Source organism: Bactrocera latifrons, unplaced genomic scaffold (assembly GCF_001853355.1).
Source record: "Bactrocera latifrons isolate USDA-ARS-PBARC rearing strain unplaced genomic scaffold, ASM185335v1 scaffold_122, whole genome shotgun sequence".
Taxonomy (NCBI): domain Eukaryota; kingdom Metazoa; phylum Arthropoda; class Insecta; order Diptera; family Tephritidae; genus Bactrocera; species Bactrocera latifrons.
In genome coordinates, this window is record NW_017534653.1 from 452,923 (window position 1) to 467,740 (window position 14,818).

The window sequence follows — 14,818 nt, forward strand, 5'->3', positions numbered from 1 at the left end:
TTTTTGTTTTGCTTCTAAACTATCTCCTATAAGCACATTTCAAACTAAATTTTTTCCAAAGTGTCGTTTTAGTGTAGTGGAAATTAGACTACGTAACGCCCTTTTCTCAAAACTATTTTTTTCGAAGCAGTTTGCACAATATCTCTAGTTCTAGTTCTTCAGCTGTCTGATGTGTAAATTTTCTTTTTTAAAAATTAGTGAGAAATCTACTTTTATTTTTAAGTAGTAGACAATATATAAAATTTGTTTCAACTTTGCAGCTTCTTGAGATAGAGACATTCGCTCTATTCAAGAATTCGTCTTTGTTTCTTGAGATGACGACATCGTTCTAATCAAGAATCCGTCATTGCTTATTTTTCCAGATAACCACAAGGGTAGAAATCATAGCGACGAGGAAAGGACCCTCTCTACCCTCTACTACAAGGACGCATAACTCTATGAAAAAAAATTTAATTCTGATACTTCATTCAGTCCTTTGAACTGGGAAGCTCTCAGATAACTAAGTCGAATTTTAGATAAACCGTGCAACAACTCTCTCATGCCTACTTCCCTGCACTTTATTCATGTTTCATCGTTAATAATGGCCATGCGGCTCGCATGTGATGCCAGTAACTTCTGACCAGTGACCAGGCCAACACCCGTCCGGAAGTCTTTAGGCAACTGTATGTAGAAAGATTGAGTGTTTTGATTTCGTTTCCTTGCAGATGGTCTTGGCGATCACACATGCCTTTAAGGCATTCAATCTCGCCCATCTATTAGCACTTTCGGAAATTTTGTTATGTATCGGTTTTAACGACTTGTGTTGTGTCCTGAACAGATTAGGCAACAAAGCGGAGAGTATTTTCGGCAATCTCATCGATTATGGTATTTCATTTCCCAAAATTTCAAATTCAATTTTAATTTGGCGGTATATCGTTTTGCATCAGTATACCTCGGAAAACAACGAATGAATAAAAAACCGCATTTCTTTTTTTAGTATCCCACTTTATACTCGTATCATATATTTAAGTTAAATTCGTCAATCACAGCAATTTGGAGAAGCTAAAGTTTGTTTTGTAAACAAATAACCCGAGTTTTTGCATCGATATATGACAAAGAATGAAACGTGTCCCAACATTTCAATCGAAAGTCCGTTCGGCAGTCATTCGACCGGACTGCACATGATGAACCCGCTCCATACGATGGAAAAAGCAACTGTCGGCTTGCAAGGTTATAGCGTCTGAATTTTGGGCTGCGGATGGAATATGTTTTGTTGCTTATATTGAAAACGGAAGGACCATAACCAGTGATTATTACATAGCGTTATTGGACCGTTTAAAGGACGAAAGGCCGAACGAAACATAAAGTGCTGTTTCACAAGTGAATGAAAGGAAGACAAAAGTCCATGAATTGGCTTTCGAATTGTTTCCACATCCACCCTATTCTGGCCTGCAACGGCTATTTCCTATACTCTGACCTCAAAAGAATACCCGCTGGGAAGAAATTTTCGTTGAATGAAGAGGTAATCGCCACCGACTGAGATATATTTTAAAGTAAACGACAAATCCTAATAAAAAATTCTATCGAAAAGTTGGAGAATAGCTAAATTCAATGCATCAAATAATTGAATAAAACAACAATTGAATAAAAAACAAGAATTTTGAAAAAAAAGTGTTTATTGTTATTGTAGCGGCGGAATTCTGCCGAGCTGACAGTCCTCGGCCGGATAGTAATCCGAGTCCGTTCCAGTTACGTATACCTGATTGTCGTGGGAACGTCAAAAAATGTATTTGCTATGGTTGATGTCACATTTTTGACAAAAGAACAGGGCTAAAAGAAAGGAAGCTGAAAAGTGGCCACTATAACACAGCTATTGTCTTATGTTGAATACAATTGTATAACTTTGTTGCTATTTTTACAAATAATTTATATAACATTATAAATATATAACTATTTATACTGAATTTTCGTCGATTTCGATCAGAACTTCAAACTATGGATAATATAACCTTTATGATCCTGATATTTTACACATGACTGTGTCTATACATCTGCTGTCATGTTGCGCCTGGCAGCCAAGCGTCCAACCGTAGAGCGCACAACTATCAATAAACGAACCAAATCCTCGGCAACCGCAAAATTTGCCAACATACAGCGTTGTTGTTGTTGGCCACATTGCAGATGCAACATGTGCGCTAGCCTGCAGACTATCGTATTTCAGCGCAGGAAATTTGCAAAACCAAAAAGAACAAATAAATGCCTGCATGCAGTATGCGGCTACTTAATTTTTGCAAAAACCGCACTGATTCGCTAAGTGAATATATCAGCGTAAACTAGCTTCAGCTTCAGTGTTTATGTTGTAGGATTTTTTTTTTTTTTTTTTTTTTTTGTTTTTGCAATTTTTTGTTGCGTGCTTTTCTACTTAAGCATCATGATTCTTTGCATTTGGCGCGCTTTCGCATAATTTCAGGGAACGAAAATAGCAAGCCAATTACTGAATGGATTAACTTGAGAGCGAAATGGTAAAAAACAGCGCAGTTGAGATGATGAAAAAGTTTTGCAGAAATCACAAATCAATCTGCTTATTTTCACTTGGTACTTTATTTGCATAAAACTGATTTAAATAATTTTTTTTAACAAAATGATGTAATTTAATTTTTGCATTATGATATTTTAACATAATAATAATAAYATTATTATAACCCCTGCTAATTACAAGCTAATTTTGAGAGAAAAAAATATATGTATAGAAGACCCATTAACGTTGTTCTTTTATATAGGAAACTTTTTCGTTTAATTCATTTCATTTGTTTTTTTAGGTTTTGTATAATTTTTATAGCTTGGTATATAATAATTGCACCGACAATTTTGCTTAATTTTTTCTTGTTAAACAAAAATATTTTTATAAGCATTTCTTTTATACAGAAAACTTTTTCTCCCAATCCATTTATTTATTTCTTTAATTTTAATTTTGTATAACTTTTAATAATAATTGTGCTGTCAATTTACATACTTAAACTTGGTTTGGTTAAAAAAATGTTTTTAGTATAAATTTGTATAAAAATATTATCCAAAAATAATTGAATTTTTTTTTTTTAAACTTCAGTTGTAGGTTCGGTGCTTAAAACGCTGATCAGTTGTGGTAACGAAAAACTCCTATCTTAAGTCCCTTACAAACCGAAAAAGCTCTTCAAGCCTGACAAAAATTTTGTTGAGACGGCTAATGTCAGTTTTCGCTATGCCTCCTGCTTCGTCGAAGGTAAGACTACCGACATGTTTCAGGATCAGTTTTGTAAAGCATGGACAATGACGGATGAAGCAAAAAGTAGCTGGATGTTTCCACCACACCCCCATCTAAGCAACTTTAACCGCTTTAACAACTTGCGTCCGACAAGAGACATGAATGCCTATTGGACAGTGTCTAGTAAGAACTCCTTAATGGATAAAGCAACTTTCTATTAGTTTCTAAATTTTGCTGTAAAAAAAATTAGTTATGCCCTGAACAGTAGATTAGTAATTGTGGCGAAGTTTAGAACAGCGACAAACAAACGAAGGAGACTTTATGAAATTTGTATAATGTAAATGGTCAGCATGACGAGCTGCATCGGTTTAGGTATGCCTGTCTGTTCACTTGTCCGAGATATTTGAGATAACGAAACAAAAAGTTGAGCACATCCTTTTTCCCCATAAAAACTGTCGGAGCCACTATTATCAGACCCCCAGAGCTTATAGCTGCGATACAAAATGATCGATATAAATCAAGTTCTGGTATGGAGGGATTTTTTATTTGACAAAATATCTTCACAAAATTGGGTCCTGAATATTCACAAAAGCAAAGCTACAATCTCAGTGAAAATACTTTCAGATCGGACTACTATAACATATAGCTGCCATACAAACCGGTGAGTCAAATTTTTTATTCGATTTTTTTTGTTTTTTTTTTTTTTTTTGTATATTCTAGCTTCGATGCATCTGTAGTTGGCATTTTTCTTTTTTTCTAAATTTTTTATGATTTTTGGAAATTTTATTTTAGAAACAAGAATAATGCTGGATACGGGCGTACTTTATTTTTATTTAGTTAAGAGTGGAGGAAAGACCAGAAAACACTATTCAATAAAAACTAAAATTTAAACAAAATCCAATTTTTTATATAACTACATAGGTATATTTATTAGATAGGAGAAATGTTTGAATTTATTTTTTAAAATAGATTTTCGAAGAAATTTAAAATTTAATAAAAACTAAAAATCTAAAATTGATATTGTATTTAAAAAACGAATTTTTGTATACCACGATATACTTCATATTTATAATGATTTTTATAACGGAAAATAATGTTATTATTATTAGTAATACACACTGAATTATACACAAAACTGAACACACAATTATGTTAAAATTTGTTGGAGAAAAATATTATTCGAATATGTCTCAATTTTATGCTTTCAAATACTTTCACAAACAAATGACCTTGAGTTGTGATCTCTTAATACCACACATTAAAAATTTTTATTTTTATTTCAAATTATTTCAATTTTAAATGGTAAAACACACACCAGAATTTTCGCGCACCTCCTCCTGCTGCTGCTTCGCCTTCCGTCACAAGTTTCTCGCCAAAAATCCACTGTCACTATTTCGATTTCTATTACAGAAAACTTCACAGTTTAATTCAGCGTATCTTTTTACCAAATATTTGTTTACCTTCTTTTATGAACGTTAATCGTTTGATTTCAATTCAAACAACGCAAAACAATCCGTTGTGTTGTTGGCAAAAGCCACAAAATTTACTTTGAACACACACACGCACACATAAACACAGTCACCGTCTCACGGACAGTAAAAGTCACTCGAAGAGCTGGCAGCTTTGTTAGCTTTAACGTTCCGCGTTCTGCGCACGAAATCAACTTAACTGTCAGCCGTCAGAATTAAAACTGAACCAGTCAACCAACCAAGCAAGCCACTAGCGTGCCAGCCAGCCAGCGTTGTCTAGTTGGGTGCTCCGCGCCGCTGATTGTCCGCTGCTAGCGTGTGCTGTCATCATCAAAGGCGCGCTGACGCTATTGTAGCCAACGCTGCCACCACCAACACCACAAATATCCGCACAAATACGTACACATATATACACAATCTAAGCAGCCACCGTCTAAGCAAACGCAGCCACGAAGTGCAAACGGACGCGCGTAGAGCGACCGGCGGAAAGGCAGAAATATAAACAGAAAAGCAACAGACGAACAAGCCAAGCAAAGAATACGTGCGCGTCAACAACGACGAATAACAACAAAAACAGGCAGGCAACGCTAAAGCATAACAACAATAAACAGCGAAAAGCTACAAAAAAGCTGCCAACAAAATCAAGCCAATGCGTAGAATTGCTAAGCAAAGCGAAAGGAATGAAGCAAAATACTAAAGCAGCATCAAAACAAAAAAGTGCGCGTGAGCACAAAGTAGCAAAGCATTTATTTCAAAAACAAGTAATTGAGCGAGAGCAACGCAAACCGAAAATATGAAAGCGTGTTTTCGAAGTTGTGCTTTTAAATTCGCCACCACTTTTTATTTTGCGCCGCCGACAGTGACGCGTTCGTGGTGTCGACGCCAACACGCGCTATTACAATAGCTGCCTGCTTGAATAGCTTTGGGCGTTTGTACGAAGTGGAGGGCGCTTTTGAAGGTGTTGCTTAAGAAATTTCCGGAAGGCTGCTTACTGGTGGGTGGAAGGGTGCGTAAAGGTTTACCTTTTAATTTCGTTGGCAAGCGGCGCTCATATCGAGGGATGCCCTCATATGCATATGTACTGGTGAGTTGGCGGAATTTATTTTTTACCTACGAGTATAAGACTAGATAGTCAGACCCAGATAAAAAGTGGAGAGCTGCGTATGTGTTCGCTGAAATCCAAATGATCTAAGTAAACGTACCCTCTACTTAAATTGGTACCACCTACAAGGTGTGTTCCAAAGTGAACAGGACTTAAAAAAAAATCAGAACTAATGGTTTCTTCGGCAAAATCAATTTATTCTATTCAAAATAGTCTCCTTCTGCTTCAATACAGCTTTTTGCACTGTTCGAAAGCATGTTGAAGGAGTGTTTTAGCCCGTTGGCCAGTATGGCGGCCAGTATGCCGGAGCAAGCCTTTTTAAGTGCCTCTACGTCTGCATAACGCTTTCCTTTCATGGGCAAATGCATTTCTCCGAAAAGGAGAAGTCCCGCGGTGACCTATCAGGTGAATACGGGTAGTGGTTAATGGTTAAAACGTGATTTTCATCAATTGAAATGTTTCGGTAAAAGTTTTATCAATTTTAAAACACAATTTAATGTTGGCTCTTTGTTCTAAGCTCATTTTCACACCGATTACACAAACATACTGACACTTAAATCGCAATAACTTCACTTCTAATCAATGAAATGTTATGAAATTCTCACTAGGCAATCGATAAAGGTAGCAAATTCTAACGCAGTAGTCGACATATAGATGGTGCCAAAAGGGACGCTAGGTTCAAAAATTCCTGTTTACTTTGGAATACACCTTGTACATAAGTGTTGCATGTGACATTTCAATATAAAGATTTTCAACAGTCACAATTTTCTAAGTCATAAATCAGGGTGATGCGCCCAAAATGTAGTCAAAGCTTCTGACGGGTTATTGAACTATTTTTAATCGAAATTTGAATGGCACAGGCGAAGTAAGGTAATGGCGTTGATCCAAAATCGACGGATCTCATTTGGATTGATATTTTCCATTTTATAACCAAAAACTATTCAAGATGCATTACCACATAGATTGACGAAGCATTTTGAGCTTATTAGAAATTGATTAAATCGATTAATATCAATTACAGCCACTTTACTAGATTCTTCAAAGGTACATCTACCAATATCTTTCAATATAAGTCTGAAAAGCTAGGCAATAGATGAATAGCAAGGGATTGCAATTGCGGAGTATTGAATTTGTTAAGAACGCTTTCTCATACTTCTTTCTCATAAATCCAGTCGCTTCCTCTCGGATGAAATAAGGGTATCTTGAAGCTAATGAAAATGATGTGATGCACTCCTTGACTGGTTTTGAGAGCACAGTGAACGAGCTTAAGGCCAGTATAGCAGTTAGTTTAGAGTGAGTAGAGCTTGCATTCGGCGCGGTAAATCTACAGCCACCTTGATAGCAGCCATCTCTGTTAGAAAAACGCTACAATGATCTGTTAATCTGACAAAACACTGCATCTTCGATTCTCCCTCTTAACTTCATTCCATCCGTGAACAGCAAAGCCCAATCCGCCATAATAATGTGACTCCAAAATCATTTGTACTTGAACCTTTCAGTTCGCAAGAGAACTGCTACCCCTAGCCAAGAAATTAACTGCCTTAGTATTAGTATTCATGAAGACAAGCTGTTCTAAAAAATTTAAATATAAATATGAATGTTTATAAATGTGTCATCGATTTGATATTTTTCTCAAAGTTAGGGAAATGAATTCATTAGAAAAGCGCATGCTGATATTTCATTAAATTTCTATATCAGCTTTCTTTTGTAATGTTAATCTAAATAAACATAATTTATATAATGTTATTAATATTTAGTAATATATTCTTTAATACTAATATTTGGCACGTGAAGTTCGGATTTCTTCTCTATTTGAGGTTACTTTATAAGCAGAGCGTTCCACAAATATTTACCACACATATGGATTCGATGCTGCCTGCCAATGTCGTCTGCTATGATAAACTGCTCAGCAGCTAACCAAAAAAGTATTACTCGAATCGCTTTGTTGATGAGTATGATCCAAATGTAAAGAGTGATTCATCTCGAGGTTTCTTACCTTTTTAACCAAAAAACACAAAAACTTCAAATTTAATACTGAATGTTTATTATCATATGAAAGAACATTCTTTAGCATTTAATTGAGGAGTATCTCTTTCAAATGTTGGCCGAGACTATGTCTCAGATGATCCATCCATTGAGTCCAATTGTCCATAACTCGTTCGTCTTCAATTTCAGGCATCAAATAGTCGATTATCATGGCTGTATGACATTGGGTTGGATTGCCATTGATGGTAACGTTCTCACCAGCATATTTTTTTAATAAAAGTGGACCGATGATTCCACCAGTCCACAAACCACACCGATCGTTTGTTCGGGATGAAATGGCAAATCTTGAATCTATTCAGTATCAAATGCGGGAATTTTACTTGTCTCCTAATAAAATTGAACGATTTGTAAACGTTGCCAAATAACACTGATCAAAAATAACATGACAGCTTGACACAACGCATGCGTGATCTTTCAAGAAAAGGCTATTGACAATGTGCCTTTACTTGGATCACCCGTTATATTGCTATTTGATGTAAACTGCACATATCCTCTATAAGATTTTAATGACCTTCTGCTCCTGCTCGTCGTATTTCGTGGAAAGTTTAGTGCACTCCTTCGACTTTTATATATTTGGTTACCATCGACTTGAACGATCTAATATTGAAACAAATATTAACTACAACATTCAGGAAGCAGGCCTTCACGGTTGAAATTCCAATTAAAATAAATGAAAGGTTTGTACGTTAGAAGTTTAAAATGAGACGAAATAGCACTAAAAACTCAAAAACATGTGTCAACACAATATCCATGATTTCTCCTCAATAGAGCATCCTAATAATACCAGAGTTACACAATGTATGGGGAAATAATAAAAATTCTCTAAAAGTAAAAGCAGCCTCCAAAAATTTAAAGAATTGATACATTGTAGATGATAAATTACACGTTAAAACTTATTCGGATACAGAAAATAAGCAAATCACATCGTTCAATGCTGTTCAGCGCACTTCAAAATTGGCTAAAAATTGAAATTAATTTTAAAATCAATTCACCACCATACAATGCAATAATATTACTGATTAAAAGTGAGTTCCACTAAATTAAATATGCGAAAACCACCCCGAACAGAACAGAAATAACCAAACATATACACACACACACACWAGCAACACAGCAGAACGTCAAAACAAAGTCGGCGCTTTCAAACTACAATGAACTGCGGAAATCGTGCTGTCAACGGTGGCGCTAACGCCGGCAGCACTGCGAGCAATTTTTCACCAACGCCTGAATGTATTCTATAGGAAGTGCCACAATTTTATGATTTTATGGGCTCAATGAACGAGCAGCTGTGGCCAAATGTGTCACTTGTCCGATTCGTATGCGCAAAAGTGGCAAAGGGGACAGCGGTGGCGAGGTAACGAGTGCGAGTAGCATGATTTGTGAGAGTGTTGGCGCAACGGCACTTATGAATATGTGGCGACCGGAATCGAAAATGAATACACTTGCATTTATTTGTTTACGCAGTGCACGGCGTATGAAATTTGTTTAAAAACATGAAATATTATTTAAATGAAGGGCAACCCGCTCGCTCTCTGGATAGCTGACTGGCTGCCTAACTAAGTGGCGGGGGCGCGCAGCCTGATGGACGCCGGCTGCGCGACTGTGTGTGAAGTGTGAATGCAGGCGTTGTCGGTGAAGTGCCTGAATTGTGCGGCATATGCAACTGCATTTATATATATGTATATGTATGTGTGTGTGCGCGCGCAGTAGGGCATTGCGGTGAGTGCATGTCCGCAATTGAGTTGAAAGTGTTTTTGATATAATTTCTGATAATATTTATTCCCACCAAAATTTATTTGGGAATTTCAACTTTGCCTTTTCAATGGCCACGAAAATGTGCGTTTAATTCATTGTTTTTTTTTTTATACATTTAGCTCTTAATTGAACACAATTTCCGGCTAGTCGAAATGTGCATTTTTCATTTTTGAATATTAATTTATTTTTGAATTTATTTATTTTGCTTCCTGCTTGTGACGCGTGCGCCGCTTTGTTGTCTGACTACGACGGCGACCACAGATGAAGTCGTCAGCTGCTGTTGTTTATATAAATAACTGCTTGTCGGCAGTAGAAATGCATTAGTGCATTATTTCACTTTTTGTTTTGCTTTTGTCGAATCCACCCTCAATTTATGTGTGTAACGCCTCTAATACGCAGCAGTCGCCTGCACAAGTCACATGGTTTGGAAAATGTTCATTAGCGTTTGTATAATCAGCGTTTTGATATGCATCAAAGGGATGAAATCGGCAACATTGACCAATAGGTGCTTAAACAGACAGAGTACTTAAGTACGCAGTGTTAATTGTAATATTGTAGCAATACACACACACACACAAGTACTCATATATGTACCTATGCATGTATAGCGGCTGCTGCTTTGCTCATGCACTACAATTGTCACTTCTCTGGTGTGGTCAAAGGTGCAAATAAAGTAATTACCTTTGAGCTGCTGCTCGGCAATGACCACAGCGCACAGTTCGCCGCTTTAATTATGCAGTTACGCAAACAATTGCCGTTTGTTTGCTTAAACCTTCATTAAAATAATTTATAATATTGTCAGCCTATTTTAATGCACACTCATATCTATACATATGTATTTATATATATGCATGTATGTATATATATTTGCATTGTAATATCCTCCGCGTTCGTTTACACGCTAATTGATATCGAGCAGCCTTGACCTATTTGCCGGCGGCTATGTATGGCCTCACCTTTTACACACAATTCGCTCTACGCGTTCATACATGCATAAATACAGCCAAGCAGATACACATGTATACACACACATTTGCAGGAAAAACACATATACAGACCGGCAGATACAAAATAACGCAAACACATTGTTTGACCCTAGCAGTCAATCTCAGCGGATATCGATAGTCCAGCTGCTTGCTCAATCATTTCTACACACACACACATACAAGTATTTTTATACAGCGCTTCACACAGTTAAATAATTTTTTGCATTGGCGCGTGTAAAGCGGCTGTGTAATAATTGCTGGCGCCTGTTCAATATCGCTTCGCACAATTTCCACATTTACGAGTACTTTGCAAAAAATGTTTACCGCGGCAATAATAACAACAATACAGCAATGGTCAGTGAGTGCTTTGGGGGTTCTTCCTATTGTTTTTATTTTTGTTTTTTTACTGCCTTTTTTTGCTCTGGCTTTAGGTCTGGTCTAATATAAGGTCCTTATTCGAATATTTGTCCTCAGAACTGAGCTTTTACAGCGCCAAAATTTACAGCCATTAAAGTCTTGAAATAGTTTGTGTTCTGTTTCTGTGCCATCGGTAAATAATCGGGTGATCTCTCGCATTTGTGGTACATATATATCTTATTTCTTTGCACTCCGTGATATATTCACAAAACCAATTTCAAAAAATACCTACCATGCAGTATAAATTAAGTGCTAGGCTTAGAGCTATTTCCAAACAAAAAAAATGTTTTTTTGGTTTAGCGCAATAAACTTGTGCAGGAGCTTTGAATAACGAAGCGCAAAATACTTTTCAAAAAGAAGCAAAGGCTCCATAATCGACCTCATGTTCGCCAACGACGCTCTTGGTATGGACATTAAGTGGACGGGGTGAGACATGCAGTGTTTGTTCCGAAAGTAGTAGGACTGTGTTCGCTTTGGATTTGCTCATTCATTAGCGACCTCTTCCCGGCCCTCCAAAATGGCCTGATGCCACCGAAACACACACTTCTTGCTAAAGCAACATCTTTGTAAGCCTGCTTGATCATATCAAATGTCTCTGTCGCACATTTACCGAGTTTCACACAGAATTTAAAGGCGTACCTCTGCTCTAACGAACGCTGCATTTTCGGCTTGCACAACTCACACAAACACGTAGTGCGAAAATATTTGTCCTGACTCTCCAGATGCGCGAAGGCAACTGAGCAGCCGCTTGCTGCGGTAGTTGTTGTGTAGCTGTTTTGAAAAGCTCTGTGGGGAAGCAAAGGAACATCCTTGGGAAACATGAAAAAATATGCGTATATTAAAAATCAAAATAAGGCACAGCAACAGCGCATCTTTTATGAGAAATGTCGTCGAAACGTAATCTCCAAAACCCCACCTTATTTCTGATACTAAGCCACGAACCGAAGTAGAAGAGACAGTGGTGGCTTCAGTGAAGAAGAAATATTGGTCACGGCCGGAAAATTAAAAGTAACAAAACGCCTGGATTAGATGGCATAACAAATAGAGACTTAATGGAAGCTAAAATTATTCGCAAATATTTAAAATGCGTGTTTAAAAGAAGGATATTTTCCATCCTGCGGAAAGTTCGGCGATTGGTTCTACTTCCCAAACCCGCTCATGTTTGACATAATCGGCAAAGTGTACGAAAAAATAGTAAGAAATCCCTTGGAGTTAAAGACAATAAGGCATTATGATAAAGTGGTTCACAATTAACACACTAAACAATGTGAAATACGCAACAAAAAAGTTGTGCGCTCTGATAACTCTGATCACTCTGAATGTGAAGAATGAAAATTATTAAGACTTATTTTAAAAAAGGTGACTGATATATTATACTGATAATGGCACCACAAGCTACTCTATTTCGAGTAGAGTACCGCAAATCTTGATTCTAAGCCCTCTCTATGGAACCTAATGTATAATGGGGTAAAAAGGAGACAACAACCAAAAAAACCTAGATAACCACCGGCGTAGAACAATTCTTCTCCTCAATCAGTTTAGAACTGTCTAAGCAAAAGACAGAAGTCTTGCTCATATGTACTAGAAAAGTGGAGGAAAGTAGATTTCTCACCATAGGGGAGTGTGAGATTCATTTACAGCCATAACTAAACTCTCTGGGAGTAATAATAGACTCAAAGTTCAAATTTAAAGATCACCTAAAACACACTGCGAAGCGAATGAAATCCTAAACGTCTTACCAAGAATGATAGCAAATAAAGAATACTTGCGTTCCAGCCCGTGATTTTTAATGACATCAGTGGCTTCAATATGGATGACAAGCGTGTTGTTTTGTCCAAGGCGAAAAAAATTATAACGGTGTGATACCACACGATCTTGGTGGCCAAATTACCTGCCTAAAATGTGAAATTATCTGTTCAGCGAAGTGTTCTCTTAATAAATCCATTGAATCATACGATATGTGGGAAGTGGCACGGTCTTGTAGAAACGAGATGTCGCCGAGATCCTGAGCTTCAATTTCAAATATTCGGTTATCATGACGCGATAATGATCACCAGCGACGGTTACGTTTTCACCAGTATAATGTTGAAGACAAATTAACCGATTATTCCTCCGGCCCATAAACCACACAAAATGTAGTTTTTCTATATGAAACGCCAGATCTTGAATCTAATCAGGTTGCTCTTCATTTCAAACGCGGCAAGTTTTCTTGGTTATATACCCATTGCCTCAGATACGTCGAATATTTTTAGAACTTCTTTAGAGCCCATAGAGTGAACAATGTCGCTTGATAAGGTCAAGCGGTTTCAGTTGATGCACAAGATATAGATCTTATACAACATACAGGCATATTTTCAATTTAAGATCTCGACGTAAAAGACGCCAAGTCGTTTTATATATCGGTTACAAATATTTTAAACAACTCTTTCTAAATTCTAAATGAGTATTTTTCAATTTGAATGTTCATAAGAAGTCATAAAAATATAATGTATATAAATCCGCAACTTAGTTTACATTAAATGCTTCTCACTTCTTGTCTTAAGTTATTTAAGTACAACTGTTATTTTATAAAATATTTACTGTTAAAATGAAAGAGCGGTTTTTCATTATTTACAATATATTTGTACCCTATATTTAAAAACTTATTGCGTTGCCAAAATAACCTTTGCAATACGTTGCAAACTCATTCACACACACATGAGTGCCTACATATTTACAATTAAAAGGATTACGTCTACCACCACCCCGCCCACGTGGTAGTACCAAAAAAGTGAAGCGCAGAGCTATTAAGTCGCAACACATAAATCACTGGCGGCGCTTTGAAAGCTTGTAATTAACAGCACAGATGTTTTCTATAAAATTCTCCGGCAAACGTCGAGCAGAATGCATTGTTGAATCGAACAATGAATAATTTACTCGAGAATCTAACATAATTACTTTCACGTGTACCATATTTAACCACATATCTGCTGTCAATACTTCTCTCTTTCCTTGCAATCAACACTTTCTGATGCGTATGCCGCAGAAGTAAACATGAAACTACATACTAATGTTAATGCATTGAATTTGGAAGGTCTTTTTATGCTTATACACAGGTGTCATCATTAAGATGAAGCGATTCTGTAGTCTTAAAAAACGGATCTAATAATATCAGTACGAAGAGACTGTTAACCCATCATTAAATATTAACTGAGAGATATGTGTTTGCCTTTTGACTTAGCTTTGACCGTATGTTTCTTCGTGTGTCCGCCTGTATACATACATATATACGCGAAGTAGTGCCTCAGTTTTTGAGTTACCGACCTGAAACTTTGCACACGTCCTCTCCTTCCCAAGCAACTGCTCACTTGTTGTCTTGTAAAGGAAGCTCATTTTTTAACAACTCCTCTTCAAAAAATTTTCCACGGATAACTACTAAAACCAATGGTATAATCATGGAAGAAGTTATTGAGATTGAACCACTATAGCATATAGTTGTCATACAAGCTGCACGATCGGAATCTATGTAGTTTGCATATAGAAAGTTTTTAATCAGAAGGGATATTCTCACGACATTTCACATAAATAATTATTCGAAGTAATGTTGCAATATTTGAACAAATTTTTCTGATCAGACCTTTGTAGCATATTTTCAAATTACGTCATATTTAAGAGAAGATTCTGAACAAATAGATCGAGAAACATCACCTTTTTGTCGATAGAACTGTCTATTCGACGCCATGTCTAAATTTAATATCTCTGCGAAACTCATACAACTATTCAGAATGACGTTGGCCACAACCATCAATAAGATTTTAGATATTGTGATTCTCTCTCGTACGTC

General features: G+C 36.6%; 1 protein-coding gene across 3 annotated transcripts in view; it reads right to left on the reverse strand.

Annotated features, from left to right (window-relative positions):
* Nucleotides 1–4,919, reverse strand: part of LOC108978473 — an 82,359-nt gene extending 77,440 nt beyond the window's left edge. The window contains exons 1-2 of one of the 3 annotated variants that reach the window (XM_018948791.1): nucleotides 4,681–4,919; nucleotides 4,536–4,621 (exon numbers count right to left, since the gene is read on the reverse strand). The gene's annotated coding sequence lies outside the window, so the exon portion shown is untranslated. Of the gene's footprint in view, nucleotides 1–4,535 lie in introns of all 3 variants that reach the window. The other 2 variants (XM_018948792.1, XM_018948793.1) reach the window with 2 other exon arrangements.
* Between the last annotated feature and the right edge of the window lie 9,899 nt (nucleotides 4,920–14,818).